Source organism: Aegilops tauschii, chromosome 5 (assembly GCF_002575655.3).
Source record: "Aegilops tauschii subsp. strangulata cultivar AL8/78 chromosome 5, Aet v6.0, whole genome shotgun sequence".
Classification (NCBI taxonomy): Eukaryota; Viridiplantae; Streptophyta; class Magnoliopsida; order Poales; family Poaceae; genus Aegilops; species Aegilops tauschii.
This window is the reverse complement of record NC_053039.3, coordinates 463,504,492-463,522,233: the sequence shown is the minus strand read 5'-3', so window position 1 is coordinate 463,522,233 and position 17,742 is coordinate 463,504,492.

The following is a 17,742-nucleotide window of genomic DNA, read 5'->3' as shown; positions in this document are numbered from 1 at the left end:
AGTAAAAACACGGTCTTCAGAAAAGATCGTGCTACCTGTCGATGCAGATAGAACCACGGTTGTACTTGCCCAAGAACCAGCCCCGCCACACATAACCCACACTCATGCAGATTGTACCCCTACCCAGTTGGACAGAGAACCAGCTACAGCCCTTCTAACCCCAACCCCAGCAGATAGACACCCAGTTCCCGTTGACACAGCACCGTCTCCACCACAGAGCACCCAAACACGAGCAGTTAGTAAGGCAACTGCAGTGCCCAAATAACGAGGACCACCACTCCGAACCCGAAGTCAACGCTTAAAGTAGAAGAAGAATTATTCTCAGGTCAGGTTCCGTAGCTATGGTTCATACTACTTTTCTCTTGCATCACTGTATTTACTGATACCAACTAATTTCAAATTTGAAGGATGCAATTGAAACTCCAATGGCGCAACAGGTATGTTTTAAACCTGTTTCTTCAACGTGTTTGGCTGTTTTTTTGTTGTAACTTGCTCTATGTTGATTTCAGTTTCAATTGAATAAACAGTTATGTTCTCATGCCATGCACATTACAAGTGTTGTTATTGCTATGTAGTTTCCCACACTTATATTCTGTCTATGCTGCTTTGTCTTAAATAGATATGATTCAAACTGTATCTATCTTGATTTGGCAACATAAACTAGAATGATATAGACCATACAGTGACCATACTACATAGATATATGTTTGTTTCATGCTGTTACCCTGTCCACCTTACTACTGAACTGGTTTACCAAAATGAGTTTCATATACTACATTGTAAACCTGAGATGTGTTTGTTTGTTTCTCCTTTAGAACGCGGATAAAATATTGGAGAAGAGTACCCTGTTATGCAATGGTAAAGGAAGTAATGCAGATAAGGTTCAAGATAGTGAGACATCCCTGTTGGTCTCCAAGAAAGCTGATAAAAACTATATTGAAGACACTGAGACAACCCCAAAGTCCTGTCTTGATGTAGTGTTCGAGTTACTGGCTACCACTACTGGCACCAGCTCTTCGAACTCGTTGCCTGAATCAGTTCGGCTTCTTGAGTCTCAACTTCAAGTTGAAAGACATCGATCAGATGTTATGCGACAGGAAGCCGAAGGACTGAGGAAGTCCCTGCAGAATTCAGATGCATACTTTCTGGTGCAACAGCAAGTGCTGGAGGACTTAAGCGCCAAACAAGAGAAAGTTAATAAGCTTGCTAAGCATCTTGCCAGCATTATGGCTACCCAGGATATTGTTTCTTGAGCTCTTCTGAAGTGGTTTCAGTTCTGGACTTGTTTTGCTGCGGCGTTTATACGCTGCTGTGTTCCCTATATTTGCACTGGTGGCGAACTTTGATGCCCAGTGGATGTAATATGTGTAATAGCTGTGATAGCCTAGTGTAAGTTGCTTGCTTATTTATTTCCTTGTTGTCTTGTTTATTTGTTTGCTTGTAGTCAGCGCAGTTCTTTTTCTGCGGTTTGCTAGTGGCTGCAATAACCTATTTTTTAAAACTAGGCCACAATAACCATGGGCTAATATTTACTGTAGTGACACTGGGCCTCCTACGGGCCGTAGAAACAGTGGGCCTTCTACAGGCCGTAGAAACAATGGGCCTTCTACGGGCCATAGAAACAGTGGGCCTTCTACGAGCCGTAGAAACAGTGGGCCTTCTACGGGCCGTAGAAACAATGGGCCTTCTACGGGCCGTATCATCAATGGGCCTTATACGGGCCGTATGATCGATTGGCCAAACATGGGCCAAACAGACCGCATTCTGGCCGTAAACGGGCTAGAGTTGGAATCGTCCGTTCATGGGCCGACCATAACGAGCCATCGTTAATAGGCCGTATTTGATGACGCTATGAAAACGGCCCAACGTATTAACGGACCACAAACGGGCCGATTGTAACCACGGGCTGAATTTGGCCCACAAGCAGAAAATGACAGTAACGGGTCGTAAGTAAACGAATGCTGGAAAATAGCCCAAGAATAAATGGGCTCTGAGAAGGCCGAAAGATAACATGGGCTGGAAACGGCCCAACGGAATAACGGGCCGTTAATGGGTATAAAGTGATACACTGTTCTTTACGGGCCAGTTTCACCACGGGCCGTAATGGGTGTAAAGTGATACACTGTTCACTACGGGCCAGTTTCACCACAGGCCGTTAATAGGCCAAGAGTTACATAGGGCCTCATATGGGCCGAAAGACGTCATGGGCCATACATGGGCCAGAAGTGAAAACGGGCTGGAATCATATTGGATGGCCCAGATGAAGCTACTAGGCCTAATTCGAATAGGGCATAACGGGCCTAGGGTTAGCGGGCTGTAAATGGGCTATATGCGAACATGCCGTTAACAGGCTTTCCATGGGCCAGCCCGCTACCTTTTGACCAAGTCAAACGAGCCGGCCTTTTCACAGGAATGGGCCTCTGTTGGGCCGTGCCACGTGTCAACGTATCATAGGCGCCTTCTGTCCAATAAGTGGATGACATCTGTCCCAGCGATGAGCCGACACGTGTTTCCTCCAGCCAATGATGATTTTAGACGTGGAAAATCCCCATTGGTCGGGGCTGTTAACGGGTTATCGGATCCAAAACCTGACCCGATAGCTTAACGGCATTCCGTTACGGTGGATGCCACGTGTCGGTCACCCTTGACGAAAGCACTTCTGTGACGCGCGATTTATCGTCATGGAAGTGGACACTTCCGTGATGATAATTTTGGTAATATCATGGAACACTTCTACGACAGCACAGGTATGACTATCTTGATTCTGTCATAAATTTGTCATGGATGTACATGCATGACAAAAAACGCGACCTACTGTGACAAACACGTATCATCACGGAAGTGTATTTTTTTGTAGTGGTAGTAATTTCAAAAAAATTCCTACGCACACGCACGATCGTGGTGATGCATAGCAACGAGAGGGGAGAGTGTCGTCTATGTACCCTCGTAGACCGTAAGCGGAAGCGTTATGACAACGCGGTTGATGTAGTCGTACGTCTTCACGATCGACCGATCCCAGCACCAAAGTTATGGCACCTCCGCGGATTGCACACGTTCAGCTCGGCGACATCCCACGAACTCACGATCCAGTAGAGCTTCAAGGGAGAGCTTCGTCAGCACGACGGCGTGATGACGGTGATGATGAAGTTTACCGACGCAGGGCTTCGCCTAAGCACCACTACGATATGACAGAGGTGGATTATGGTGGAGGGGGGCACCACACACGGCTAAGAGAGATCAATGATCAACTTGTGTGTCTATGGGGTGCCCCCTCCCCCGTGTATAAAGGAGTGGAGGAGGGGGAGGGCCGGCCCTCTCTATGGCGCGGCCTAGGGGAGTCCTACTCCCACCGGAGTAGGATTCCCCCCTTCCAAGTTGGAGTAGCAGAGGGAAGGAAAGGGAAGGAGGGAGGAAGGAAGGGGGGGGGCGGCCCCCCTCCCAATTCGGATTGGGCTTGGGGGGGCGCCCCCTCCTTTGCTCCTTTCCCCTCTTTTCCACTAAGGCCCAATAAGGCCCATATAACTCCCGGGGGGTTCTGGTAACCTCCCGCTGCTCCGGTATATTCTCGATCTCACCCGGAACCATTCCGATGTCCAAATATAGTCGTCCAATATGTCGATCTTTATGTCTCGACCATTTTGAGACTCCTCGTCATGCCCGTGATCATATCCGGGACTCCGAACTACCTTCGCTACATCAAAACACATAAACTCATAATACCGATCGTCACCGAACGTTAAGCGTGCGGACCCTACGGGTTCGAGAACTATGTAGACATGACCGAGACACGTCTCCGGTCAATAACCAATAGCGGAACCTGGATGCTCATATTGGTTCCTACATATTCTACGAAGATCTTTATCGGTCAAACCGCATAACAACATACGTTGTTCCCTTTGTCATCGGTATGTTACTTGCCCGAGATTCGATCGTCGGTATCTCAATACCTAGCTCAATATCGTTACCGGCAAGTCTCTTTACTAGTTCCATAGTGTTGGAGATCGTTGCAGAAATTAAAAAAATTTCTACGCATCACCAAGAACAATCTATGGAGTCTTCTAGCAACGAGAGGGAAAAGAGTGCATCTACATACCCTTGTAGATCGCGAGCAGAAGCGTTCAAGTGAACGGGGTTGATGCAGTCGTACTCGTCGTGATTCAAATCACCGATGACCGAGCGCCGAACGGATGGCACCTCCGCGTTCAACACACGTACGGTTGGGGAAGACGTCTCCTCCTTCTTGATCCAGCAAGGGGAAGGGAGAGGTTGATGGAGATCCAGCAGCACGACGGCGTGGTGGTGGAAGCAGCGGGGATCTCGGCAGGGCTTCGCCAAGCTCGGCGAGAGGGAGAGGGAGGCTCCAGGGACTTCGGTGCGGCTGCCCTCCCTCCCCCCTCTTTATATAGGGCCCCTGGGGGGGCGCCGGCCCTAGGAGATCCAATCTCCAAGGGGGGCGGCGGCCAAGGGGGTGGCTTGCCCCCCAAGCCAAGTGGGGCGCCCCCACCCCTAGGGTTTCAACCCTAGGCGCCGGGGGAGGCCCAAGGGGGGTGCACCAGCCCACCACGGGCTGGTTCCCCTCCCAATTCAGCCCATGGGGCCCTCCGGGATAGGTGGCCCCACCCGGTGGACCCCCGGGACCCTTCCGGTGGTCCCGGTACAATACCGGTGACTCCCGAAACTTTCCCGGTGGCCGAAACTGGACTTCCTATATAAAATTCTTCACCTCCGGACCATTTCGGAACTCCTCGTGACGTCCGGGATCTCATCCGGGACTCCAAACAACTTTCGGATTTCCGCATACTAATATCTCTACAACCCTAGCGTCATCGAACCTTAAGTGTGTAGACCCTATGGGTTCGGGAGACATGCAGACATGACCGAGACGACTCTCTGGTCAATAACCAACATCGGGATCTGGATACCCATGTTGGCTCCCACATGTTCCACGATGATCTCATCGGATGAACCACGATGTCGAGGATTCAATCAATCCCGTATACAATTCCCTTTGTCAATCGGTACGTTACTTGCCTGAGATTCGATCGTCGGTATCCCAATACCTTGTTCAATCTCATTACCGGCAAGTCACTTTACTCGTACCGTAATGCATGATCCCGTGACCAAACACTTGGTAACATTGAGCTCATTATGATGATGCATTACCGAGTGGGCCCAGAGATACCTCTCCGTCATACCGAGTGACAAGTCCCAGTCTCGATTCGTGCCAACCCAACAGACACTTTCGGAGATACCCGTAGTGCACCTTTATAGCCACCCAGTTACGTTGTGACGTTTGGCACACCCAAAGCACTCCTATGGTATCCGGGAGTTGCACAATCTCATGGTCTCAGGAAATGATACTTGACATTTGGAAAAGCACTAGCAAACGAACTACACGATCTTGTGCTATGCTTAGGATTGGGTCTTGTCCATCACATTATTCTGCTAATGATGTGATCCCGTTATCAATGACATCCAATGTCCACAGTCATGAAACCATGACTATCTATTGATCAACGAACTAGTCAACTAGAGGCTCACTAGGGACATGTTGTGGTCTATCTATTCACACATGTATTACGATTTCTGGATAACACAATTATAGCATGAACAATAGACAATTATCATGAACAAGGAAATATAATAATAACCATTTTATTATTGCCTCTAGGGCATATTTCCAACAATCTCCCACTTGCACTAGAGTCAATAATCTAGTTACATTGTGATGAATCAAACACCCATAGAGTTCTGGTGTTGATCATGTTTTGCTCTAGGGAGAGGTTTAGTCAACGGATCTGCTACATTCAGGTCCGTATGTACTTTACAAATATCTATGTCTCCATTTTGAACATTTTCACGAATGGAGTTGAAGCGACGCTTGATATGCCTGGTCTTCCTGTGAAACCTGGGCTCCTTGGCAAGGGAAATAGCTCCAGTGTTGTCACAGAAGAGAGTCATCGGGCCCGACGCATTGGGAATAACTCCTAGGTCGGTAATGAACTCCTTCACCCAGATTGCTTCTTGTGCTGCCTCTAAGGCCGCCATGTATTCCGCTTCACATGTAGATCCCGCCACAACGCTTTGCTTGCAACTGCACCAGCTTACTGCCCCACCATTCAAAATATACACGTATCCGGTTTGTGACTTAGAGTCATCCAGATCTGTGTCGAAGCTAGCATCGACGTAACCCTTTACGATGAGCTCTTCGTCACCTCCATAAATGAGAAACATATCCTTAGTCCTCTTCAGGTACTTCAGGATATTCTTGACCGCTGTCCAGTGTTCCATGCCGGGATTACTTTGGTACCTTCCTACCAAACTTACGGCAAGGTTTACATCAGGTCTGGTACACAGCATGGCATACATAATAGACCCTATGGCCGAGGCATAGGGTACGACACTCATCTTTTCTCTATCTTCTGCCGTGGTCGGGCATCGAGCCGTGCTCAATTGCACACCTTGCAATACAGGCAAGAACCCCTTCTTGGACTGATCCATATTGAGCTTCTTTAATATCTTGTCAAGGTACGTACTTTGTGAAAGACCAATGAGGCGTCTTGATCTATCTCTATAGATCTCGATGCCTAATATATAAGCAGCTTCTCCAAGGTCCTTCATTGAAAAACACTTGTTCAAGTAGGCCTTTATGCTTCCCAAGAATTCTATATTATTTCCCATCAACAGTATGTCATCCACATATAATATGAGAAATGCTACAGAGCTCCCACTCACTTTCTTGTAAACAAAGGCTTCTCCATAAGTCTGTGTAAACCCAAACGCTTTGATCATCTCATCAAATCGAATGTTCCAACTCCGAGATGCTTGCACCAGCCCATAGATGGAGCGCTGGAGCTTGCATACCTTGTTAGCATTCTTAGGATCGACAAAACCTTCCAGCTGCATCATATACAATTCTTCCTTAAGAAAGCCGTTAAGGAATGCCGTTTTGACGTCCATTTGCCATATCTCATAATCATAGAATGCGGCAATTGCTAACATGATTCGGACGGACTTCAGCTTCGCTACGGGTGAGAAAGTCTCATCGTAGTCAACCCCTTGAACTTGTCGATAACCCTTAGCGACAAGTCGAGCCTTATAGATGGTCACATTACCATCCGCGTCTGTCTTCTTCTTAAAGATCCATTTATTTTCTATGGCTCGCCGATCATCGGACAAGTCAGTCAAAGTCCATACTTCGTTTGCATACATGGATCCTATCTCGGATTTCATGGCTTCTAGCCATTTGTCGGAATCTGGGCCCGCCATTGCTTCTTCATAGTTTGAAGGTTCACCGTTGTCTAACAACATGATTTCCAAGACAGGGTTGCCGTACCACTCTGGCGCGGAACGTGTCCTTGTGGACCTACGAAGTTTAGTAGGAGCTTGATCCAAAGTACCTTGATCATCATCATCATTAACTTCCTCTCTAGTCGGTGCATGCACCATAGGAACATTTTCCTGAGCTGCGCTACTTTCCGCTTCAAGAGGCAGTACTTCATCAAGCTCTACCTTCCTCCCACTTACTTCTTTCGAGAGAAACTATTTCTCTAGAAAGGATCCGTTCTTAGCAACAAAGATCTTGCCTTCGGATCTGAGGTAGAAGGTATACCCAATGGTTTCCTTAGGGTATCCTATGAAGACGCATTTCTCCGACTTGGGTTCGAGCTTTTCAGGTTGAAGTTTCTTGACATAAGCATCGCATCCCCAAACTTTTAGAAATGACAGCTTAGGTTTCTTACCAAACCACAATTCATACGGTGTCGTCTCAACGGATTTCGACGGAGCCCTATTTAAAGTGAATGCGGCAGTCTCTAAAGCATAGCCCCAAAATGAGAGCGGTAGATCGGTAAGAGACATCATAGATTGCACCATATCCAATAGAGTGCGATTATGACGTTCGGACACACCATTTCGCTGAGGTGTTCCAGGCGGCGTGAGTTGTGAAACTATTTCACATTTCCTTAAGTGTGTGCCAAATTCGTGACTTAAATATTCCCCTCCACGATCTGATCGTAAGAATTTTATTTTCCTGTCATGTTGATTCTCAACCTCACTCTGAAATTCGTTGAACTTTTCAAAGGTCTCAGACTTGTGTTTCATTAGGTAGACATACCCATATCTACTCAAGTCATCAGTGAGAGTGAGAACATAACGATAGCCACCGCGAGCCTCAACACTCATTGGACCGCACACATTAGTATGTATGATTTCCAATAAGTTGGTTGGTCGCTCCATTGTTCCGGAGAACGGAGTCTTGGTCATCTTACCCATGAGGCATGGTTCGCACATGTCAAATGATTCGTAATCAAGAGACTCCAAAAGTCCATCTGCATGGAGCTTCTTCATGCGTTTGACACCATTGTGACCAAGACGGCAGTGCCACAAGTATTGGGACTATCATTATCAACCTTACATCTTTTGGTACTCACACTATGAATATGTGTAACACTACGTTGAAGATTCATTAAGAATAAACCATTAACCAGCGGGGCATGACCATAAAACATATCTCTCATATAAATAGAACAACCATTATTCTCGGATTTAAATGAGTAGCCATCTCGAATTAAACGAGATCCTGATACAATGTTCATGCTCAAAGCTGGCACTAAATAACAATTATTGAGGTTTAAAACTAATCCCGTAGGTAAATGTAGAGGTAGCGTGCCGACGGCGATCACGTCGACCTTGGAACCATTCCCGACGCGCATCGTCACCTCGTCCTTTGCCAGTCTCCATTTATTCCGCAGCTCCTGCTTTGAGTTACAAATATGAGCAACCGCACCGGTATCAAATACCCAGGAGCTACTATGAGTGCTGGTAAGGTACACATCAATAACATGTATATCACATATACATTTGGTGTTGCCGGCCTTCTTGTCCGCCAAGTACTTGGGGCAGTTCCGCTTCCAGTGAGCACTTCCCTTGCAATAAAAGAACTCAGTCTCAGGCTTGGGTCCATTCTTTGGCTACTTCCAGGCAACTGGCTTACCGGGCGCGGCAACTCCCTTGCCGTCCTTCTTGAAGTTCTTCTTACCCTTGCCTTTCTTGAACTTAGTGGTTTTATTCACCATCAACACTTGATGTTCCTTTTTGATCTCCACCTCCGCTGATTTCAGCATTGAATATACCTCAGGAATGGTCTTTTCCATCCCCTGCATATTGAAGTTCATCACAAAGCTCTTGTAGCTTGGTGGAAGCGACTGAACGATTCTGTCAATGACCGCGTCATCCGGGAGATTAACTCCCAGCTGAGTCAAGCGGTTGTGTAACCCAGACATTTTGAGTATGTGCTCACTGACAGAACTATTTTCCTCCATCTTACAACTGAAGAACTTGTCGGAGACTTCATATCTCTCGACCCGGGCATGAGCTTGGAAAACCATTTTCAGCTCTTCGAACATCTCATATGCTCCGTGTTGCTCAAAACGCTTTTGGAGCCCCGGTTCTAAGCTGTAAAGCATGCCGCACTGAACGAGGGAGTAATCATCAGCATGCTGCTGCCAAGCGTTCATAACGTCTTGGTTCTCTGGGATGGGTGCGTCACCTAGCGGTGCTTCTAGGACATAATCTTTCTTGGCAGCTATGGGGATGATCCTCAGGTTCCGGACCCAGTCCGTATAGTTGCTGCCATCATCTTTCAGCTTGGTTTTCTCTAGGAACGCGTTGAAGTTGAGGGCAACATTAGCGTGGGCCATTTGATCTACAAGACATATTGTAAAGATTTTAGACTAAGTTCATGATAATTAAGTTCATCTAATCAAATTATTCAATGAACTCCCACTCAGATAGACATCCCTCTAGTCATCTAAGTGAAACATGATCCGAGTCAACTAGGCCGTGTCTGATCATCACGTGAGACGGACTAGTCAACATCGGTGAACATCTTCATGTTGATCGTATCTTCTATACGACTCATGCTCGACCTTTCGGTCTTCCGTGTTCCGAGGCCATGTCTGTACATGCTAGGCTCGTCAAGTCAACCTAAGTGTATTGCGTGTGTAAATCTGGCTTACACCCGTTGTATTCGAACGTTAGAATCTATCGCACCCGATCATCACATGGTGCTTCGAAACAACGAACCTTCGCAACGGTGCACAGTTAGGGGGAACACTTTCTTGAAATTATTGCGAGGGATCATCTTATTTAAGCTACCGTCGTTCTAAGCAAATAAGATGTAAAACATGATAAACATCCCATGCAATCAAATAGTGACATGATATGGCCAATATCATTTTGCTCCTTTTGATCTCCATCTTCGGGGCACCATGATCATTGTCGTCACCAGCATGACACCATGATCTCCATCATCATGATCTCCATCATCGTGTCTTCATGAAGTTGTCTCGTCATTTATTACTTCTACTACTATGGCTAACAGTTTAGCAATAAAGTAAAGTAATTACATGACGTTATATGTTGACACGCAGGTCATAAATAAATTAAGACAACTCCTATGGCTCCTGCCGGTTGTCATACTCATCGACATGCAAGTCGTGATTCCTATTACAAGAACATGATCAATCTCATACATCACATATATCATTCATCACATCCTTTTGGCCATATCACATCACACGGCATATGCTGCAAAAACAAGTTAGACGTCCTCTAATTGTTGTTGCAAATTTTTTTACGTGGCTGCTATAGGTTTCTTAGCAAGAACGTTTCTTACCTACGCCAAAACCACAACGTGATATGCCAATTTCTATTTACCCTTCATAAGGACCCTTTTCATCGAGTCCGATCCGACTAAAGTGGGAGAGACAGACACCCGCTAGCCACCTTATGCAACTAGTGCATGTCAGTCGGTGGAACCTGTCTCACGTAAGCGTACGTGTAAGGTCGGTCCGGGCCGTTTCATCCCATGATGCCGCCGAATCAAGATTAGACTAGTAACGGCAAGTAAATTGACAATATCGACGCCCACAACTGCTTTGTGTTCTACTCGTGTATAGAAACTACGCATAGACCTAGCTCTGATGCCACTGTTGGAGATTGTTGCAGAAATTAAAAAAAATTCTACACATCACCAAGAAAAATCTATGGAGTCTTCTAGCAACGAGAGGGAAAAGAGTGAATCTACATACCCTTGTAGATCGCGAGCGGAAGCGTTCAAGTGAACGGGGTTGATGGAGTCGTACTTGTCGTGATCCAAATCACCGATGACCGAGCGCCGAGCGGAAAACACCTCCGCGTTCAACACACGTACGGTTGGGAAAGACGTCTCCTCCTTCTTGATCTAGCAAGGGGAAGGGAGAGGTTGATGGAGATCCAGCAGCACGACGGCATGGTGGTGGAAGCAGCGGGGATCTCGGGAGGGCTTCGCCAAGCTCAGCGAGAGGGAGAGGTGTCACGGGAGGGAGAGGGAGGCGCCAGGGACTTGGGTGCGGCTGCCCTCCCTCCCCCCTCTTTATATAGGGCCCCTGGGGGGCGCCGGCCCTAGGATATCCAATCTCCAAGGGGGGCGGCGTCCAAGGGGGTGGCTTGCCCCCCAAGCCAAGTGGGGCGCCCCCCACCCCTAGGGTTTCCAACCCTAGGCGCAGGGGGAGGCCCAAGGGGGCGCACCAGCCCACCACGGGCTGGTTCCCCTCCCACTTCAGCCCATGGGGCCCTCCGGGATAGGTGGCCCCACCCGGTGGACCCCCGGGACCCTTCCGGTGGTCCCGGTACAATACCGGTGACTCCCGAAACTTTCCCGGTGGCCGAAACTGGACTTCCTATATACAATTCTTCACCTCCGGACCATTCCGAAACTCCTTGTGACGTCCGGGATCTCATCCGGGACTCCGAACAACTTTCGGATTTCCGCATACTAATATCTCTACAACCCTAGCGTCACCGAACCTTAAGTGTGTAGACCCTACGGGTTCGGGAGACATGCAGACATGACCGAGACGACTCTCCGGTCAATAACAAACAGCGGGATCTGGATACCCATGTTGGCTCCCACATGTTCCACGATGATCTCATTGGATGAACCACGATGTCGAGGATTCAATCAATCCCATATACAATTCCCTTTGTCAATCGGTACGTTACTTGCCCGAGATTCGATCGTCGGTATCCCAATACCTTGTTCAATCTCGTTACCGGCAAGTCACTTTACTCGTACCGTAATGCATGATCCCGTGACCAAACACTTGGTCACATTGAGCTGATTATGATGATGCATTTCCGAGTGGGCCCAGAGATACCTCTCCGTCATACGGAGTGACAAATCCCAGTCTCGATTCGTGCCAACCCAATAGACACTTTCGGAGATACCCGTAGTGCACCTTTATAGCCACCCAGTTACGTTGTGACGCTTGGCAGACCCAAAGCACTCCTACGGTATCCGGGAGTTGCACAATCTCATGGTCTAAGGAAATGATACTTAACATTTGGAAAAGCTCTAGCAAACGAACTACATGATCTTGTGCTATGCTTAGGATTGGGTCTTGTCCATCACATTATTCTCCTAATGATGTGATCCCGTTATCAATGACATCCAATGTCCATAGTCAGGAAACCATGACTATCTGTTGATCAACGAACTAGTCAACTAGAGGCTCACTAGGGACATGTTGTGGTCTATGTATTCACACATGTATTATGATTTCCGGATAACACAATTATAGCATGAACAATAGACAATTATCATGAACAAGGAAATATAATAATAACCATTTTATTATTGCCTGTAGGGCATATTTCCAACACATAGTGCATCATCCCGTAACTAACTCATTAGTCACATTGCTTGCAAGGCTTATAGTGATGTGCATTACCGAGAGGGCCCAGAGATACCTCTCCGACAATCGGAGTGACAAATCCTATTCTCGATCTATGCCAACTCAACGAACACCATCGGAGACACCTGTAGAGCACCTTTATAATCACCCAGTTACGTTGTGACGTTTGGTAGCACACAAAGTGTTCCTCTGGATTCGGGAGATGCATAATCTCATAGTCATATGAACATGTATAATTCATGGAGAAAGCAATAGCAGTAAACTAAACGATCAAGTGCTAAGCTAACGAAATGGATCAAGTCAATCACATCATTCTCCTAATGATGTGATCCCATTAATCAAATGACAACTCATGTCTATGGCTAGGAAACTCAACCATCTTTGATCAATGAGCTAATCAAGTAGAGGCATACTAGTGACTATGTTTGTCTATGTATTCACACATGTATTATGTTTCCGGTTAATACAATTCTAGCATGAATAATAAACATTTATCATGATATGAGGAAACAAATAATAACTTTATTATTGCCTCTAGGGCATATTTCCTTCAGTCTCCCACTTGCACTAGAGTCAATAATCTAGATTACACATTAATGATTCTAACACCCATGGAGCCTTGGTGCTGATCATGTTTTGCTCATGGACGAGGCTTAGTCAACGGGTCTGCAACATTCAGATCCGTATGTATCTTGCAAATCTCTATTTCTCCCACCTGGACTTGATCCCGGATGGAATTGAAGCGTCTCTTGATGTGCTTGGTTCTCTTGTGAAATCTGGATTCCTTTGCCAAGGCAATTGCACCAGTATTGTCACAAAAGATTTTCATTGGACCCGATGCACTAGGTATGACACCTAGATCGGATATGAACTCCTTCATCCAGACACCTTCATTTGCTGCTTCTGAAGTAGCTATGTACTCCGCTTCACACGTAGATCCGGCCACGACGCTTTGTTTAGAACTGCACCAACTGACAGCTCCACTGTTCAATATAAACACGTATCCGGTTTGCGATTTAGAATCGTCCGGATCAGTGTCAAAGGATGCATCGACGTAACCATTTACGACGAGCTCTTTGTCACCTCCATAAAGAGAAACATATCCTTAGTCCTTTTTGTTGGGAATCGTAGCATAATTTTAAAATTTTCCTACGTTCACCAAGATGCATCTATGGAGTATACTAGCAACGAGGGGAAGGGAGTGCATCTACATACCCTTGTAGATCGCGAGCGGAAGCGTTCCAATGAACGTGGATGACGGAGTCGTACTCGCCGTGATCCAAATCACCGATGACCGAGTGCCGAACGGACGGCACCTCCGCGTTCAACACACGTACGGTGCAGCGCCGTCTCCTCCTTCTTGATCCAGCAAGGGGGAAGGAGAGGTTGATGGAGATCCAGCAGCACGACGGCGTGGTGGTGGATGTAGCGGGTCTTCGCAGGGCTACGCCGAGCTTCTGCGAGAGAGAGAGAGGTGTTGCAGGGGAGGAGGGAGGCGCCCAAGGCTGTAGTGTGCTGCCCTCCCTCCCCCCTTTATATAGGCCCCCTGGGGGGGGGGCGCCGGCCCCAAGAGATGAGATCTCAAGGGGGGGCGGCGGCCACAAGGGGGGGAAGGGGTTACCTTGCCCCCCAAGGCAAGGGGGAACTCCCCCCCCCCCTAGGGTTCCCAACCCTAGGCGCATGGGGGAGGCCCAAAGGGGGCGCCCCAGCCCACTAGGGGCTGGTTCCCTTCCACTTTCAGCCCACGGGGCCCTCCGGGACAGGTGGCCCCACCCGGTGGACCCCCGGGACCCTTCTGGTGGTCCCGGTACAATACCGATAACCCCCGAAACTTTCCCGGTGGCCGAAACTGGACTTCCTATATATAATTCTTCACCTCCGGACCATTCCGGAACCTCTCGTGACGTCCGGGATCTCATCCGGGACTCCGAACAACTTTCGGGTTTCCGCATACATATATCTCTACAACCCTAGCGTCACCGGACCTTAAGTGTGTAGACCCTACGGGTTCGGGAGACATGCAGACATGACCGAGACGCCTCTCCGGTCAATAACCAACAGCGGGATCTGGATACCCATGTTGGCTCCCACATGTTCCATGATGATCTCATCGGATGAACCACGGTGTCGAGGATTCAATCAATCCGTATGCAATTCCCTTTGTCAATCGGTATGTTACTTGCCCGAGATTCGATCGTCGGTATCCCAATACCTTGTTCAATCTCGTTGCCGGCAAGTCTCTTTACTCGTACCGCAATGCATGATCCCGTGACTAACGCCTTAGTCACATTGAGCTCATTATGATGATGCATTACCGAGTGGGCCCAGAGATACCTCTCCGTCATACGGAGTGACAAATCCCAGTCTCGATCCGTGCCAACCCAACAGACACTTTCGGAGATACCCGTAATGCACCTTTATAGTCACCCAGTTACGTTGTGACGTTTGGCACACCCAAAGCACTCCTACGGTATCCGGGAGTTGCACGATCTCATGGTCTAAGGAAAAGATACTTGACATTGGAAAAGCTCTAGCAAACGAAACTACACGATCTTTTATGCTATGCTTAGGATTGGGTCTTGTCCATCACATCATTCTCCTAATGATGTGATCCCGTTATCAATGACATCCAATGTCCATAGCCAGGAAACCATGACTATCTGTTGATCAACGAGCTAGTCAACTAGAGGCTTACTAGGGACACTTTGTGGTCTATGTATTCACACATGTATTACGATTCCCGGACAATACAATTATAGCATGAATAATAGACAATTATCATGAACAAAGAAATATAATAATAACCATTTATTATTGCCTCTAGGGCATATTTCCAACAGTCTCCCACTTGCACTAGAGAGTCAATAATCTAGTTACATTGTGATGAATCGAACACCCATTGCGTCCTGGTGTTGATCATGTTTTGCCCTAGGGAGAGGTTTAGTCAACGGATCTGCTACATTCAGGTCCGTATGTACTTTACAAATATCTATGTCTCCATTTTGAACACTTTCACGAATGGAGTTGAAGCGACGCTTGATATGCCTGGTCTTCCTGTGAAACCTGGGCTCCTTCGCAAGGGCAATAGCTCCAGTGTTGTCACAGAAGAGAGTCATCGGGCCCGACGCATTGGGAATCACCCCTAGGTCGGTAATGAACTCCTTCATCCAGACTGCTTCCTGTGCTGCCTCCGAGGCTGCCATGTACTCCGCTTCACATGTAGATCCCGCCACGACGCTTTGCTTGCAACTGCACCAGCTTACTGCTCCTCCATTCAAAATTTACACGTATCCAGTTTGTGACTTCGAGTCATCCAGATCTGTGTCGAAGCTAGCGTCGACGTAACCCTTTACGACGAGCTCTTCGTCACCTCCATAAACGAGAAACATATCCTTAGTCCTCTTCAGGTACTTCAGGATATTCTTGACCGCTGTCCAGTGTTCCTTGCCGGGATTACTTTGGTACCTTCCTACCAAACTTACGGCAAGGTCTACATCAGGTCTGGTACACAGCATGGCATACATAATAGACCCTATGGCCGAGGCATAGGGGATGACACTCATCTCTTCTATATCTTCTGCCGTGGTCGGGCATTGAGCCGTGCTCAATTGCACACCTTGCAATACAGGCAAGAACCCCTTCTTGGACTGATCCATATTGAACTTCTTCAATATCTTGTCAAGGTATGTACTCTGTGAAAGACCAATGAGGCGTCTTGATCTATCTCTATAGATCTTGATGCCTAATATATAAGCAGCTTCTCCAAGGTCCTTCATTGAAAAACACTTATTCAAATAGGCCTTTATACTTTCCAAGAATTCTATATTATTTCCCATCAATAGTATGTCATCCACATATAATATGAGAAATGCTACAGAGCTCCCACTCACTTTCTTGTAAACACAGGCTTCTCCATAAGTCTGTGTAAACCCAAACGCTTTGATCATCTCATCAAAGCGAATGTTCCAACTCCGAGATGCTTGCACCAGCCCATAGATTGAGCGCTGGAGCTTGCACACTTTGTTAGCATTCTTAGGATCGACAAAACCTTCCGGCTGCATCATATACAACTCTTCCTTAAGGAAGCCGTTAAGGAATGCCGTTTTGACGTCCATCTGCCATATCTCATAATCATAGTATGCGGCAATTGCTAACATGATTCGGACGGACTTCAGCTTCTCTACGGGTGAGAAAGTCTCATCGTAGTCAACCCCTTGAACTTGTCGATAACCCTTAGCAACAAGTCGAGCTTTGTAGATGGTCACATTACCATCTGCGCCCGTCTTCTTCTTAAAGATCCATTTGTTTTCTATGGCTCGCCGCTCATCGGGCAAGTCAGTCAAAGTCCATACTTTGTTTTCATACATGGATTCTATCTCGGATTTCATGGCTTCTAGCCATTTGTCGGAATCCGGGCCCGCCATCGCTTCTTCATAGTTCGAAGGTTCACCGTTGTCTAACAACATGATTTCCAGGACAGGGTTGCCGTACCACTCTGGTGCGGAACGTGTCCTTGTGGACCTACGAAGTTCAGTAACTTGATCTGAAGTTTCATGATCATCATCAGTAACTTCCTCCCCAGTCGGTGTAGGCACCACAGGAACATTTTCCCGCGCTGCACTACTTTCCGGTTTGGAAGGGGTGACTATCACCTCATCAAGTTCCACTTTCCTCCCACTCAATTCTTTCGAGAGAAACTCCTTCTCCAGAAAGGACCCGTTCTTGGCAACGAAGATCTTGCCTTTGGATCTGAGGTAGAAGGTATACCCAATAGTTTCCTTAGGGTATCCTATGAAGACGCATTTTTCCGATTTGGGTTCGAGCTTTTCAGGTTGAAGTTTCTTGACATAAGCATCGCATCCCCAAACTTTTAGAAACGACAGCTTAGGTTTCTTCCCAAACCATAATTCATACGGTGTCGTCTCAACGGATTTAGACGGTGCCCTATTTAAAGTGAATGCAGCAGTCTCTAAACATTAACCCCAAAATGAGAGCGGTAAATCGG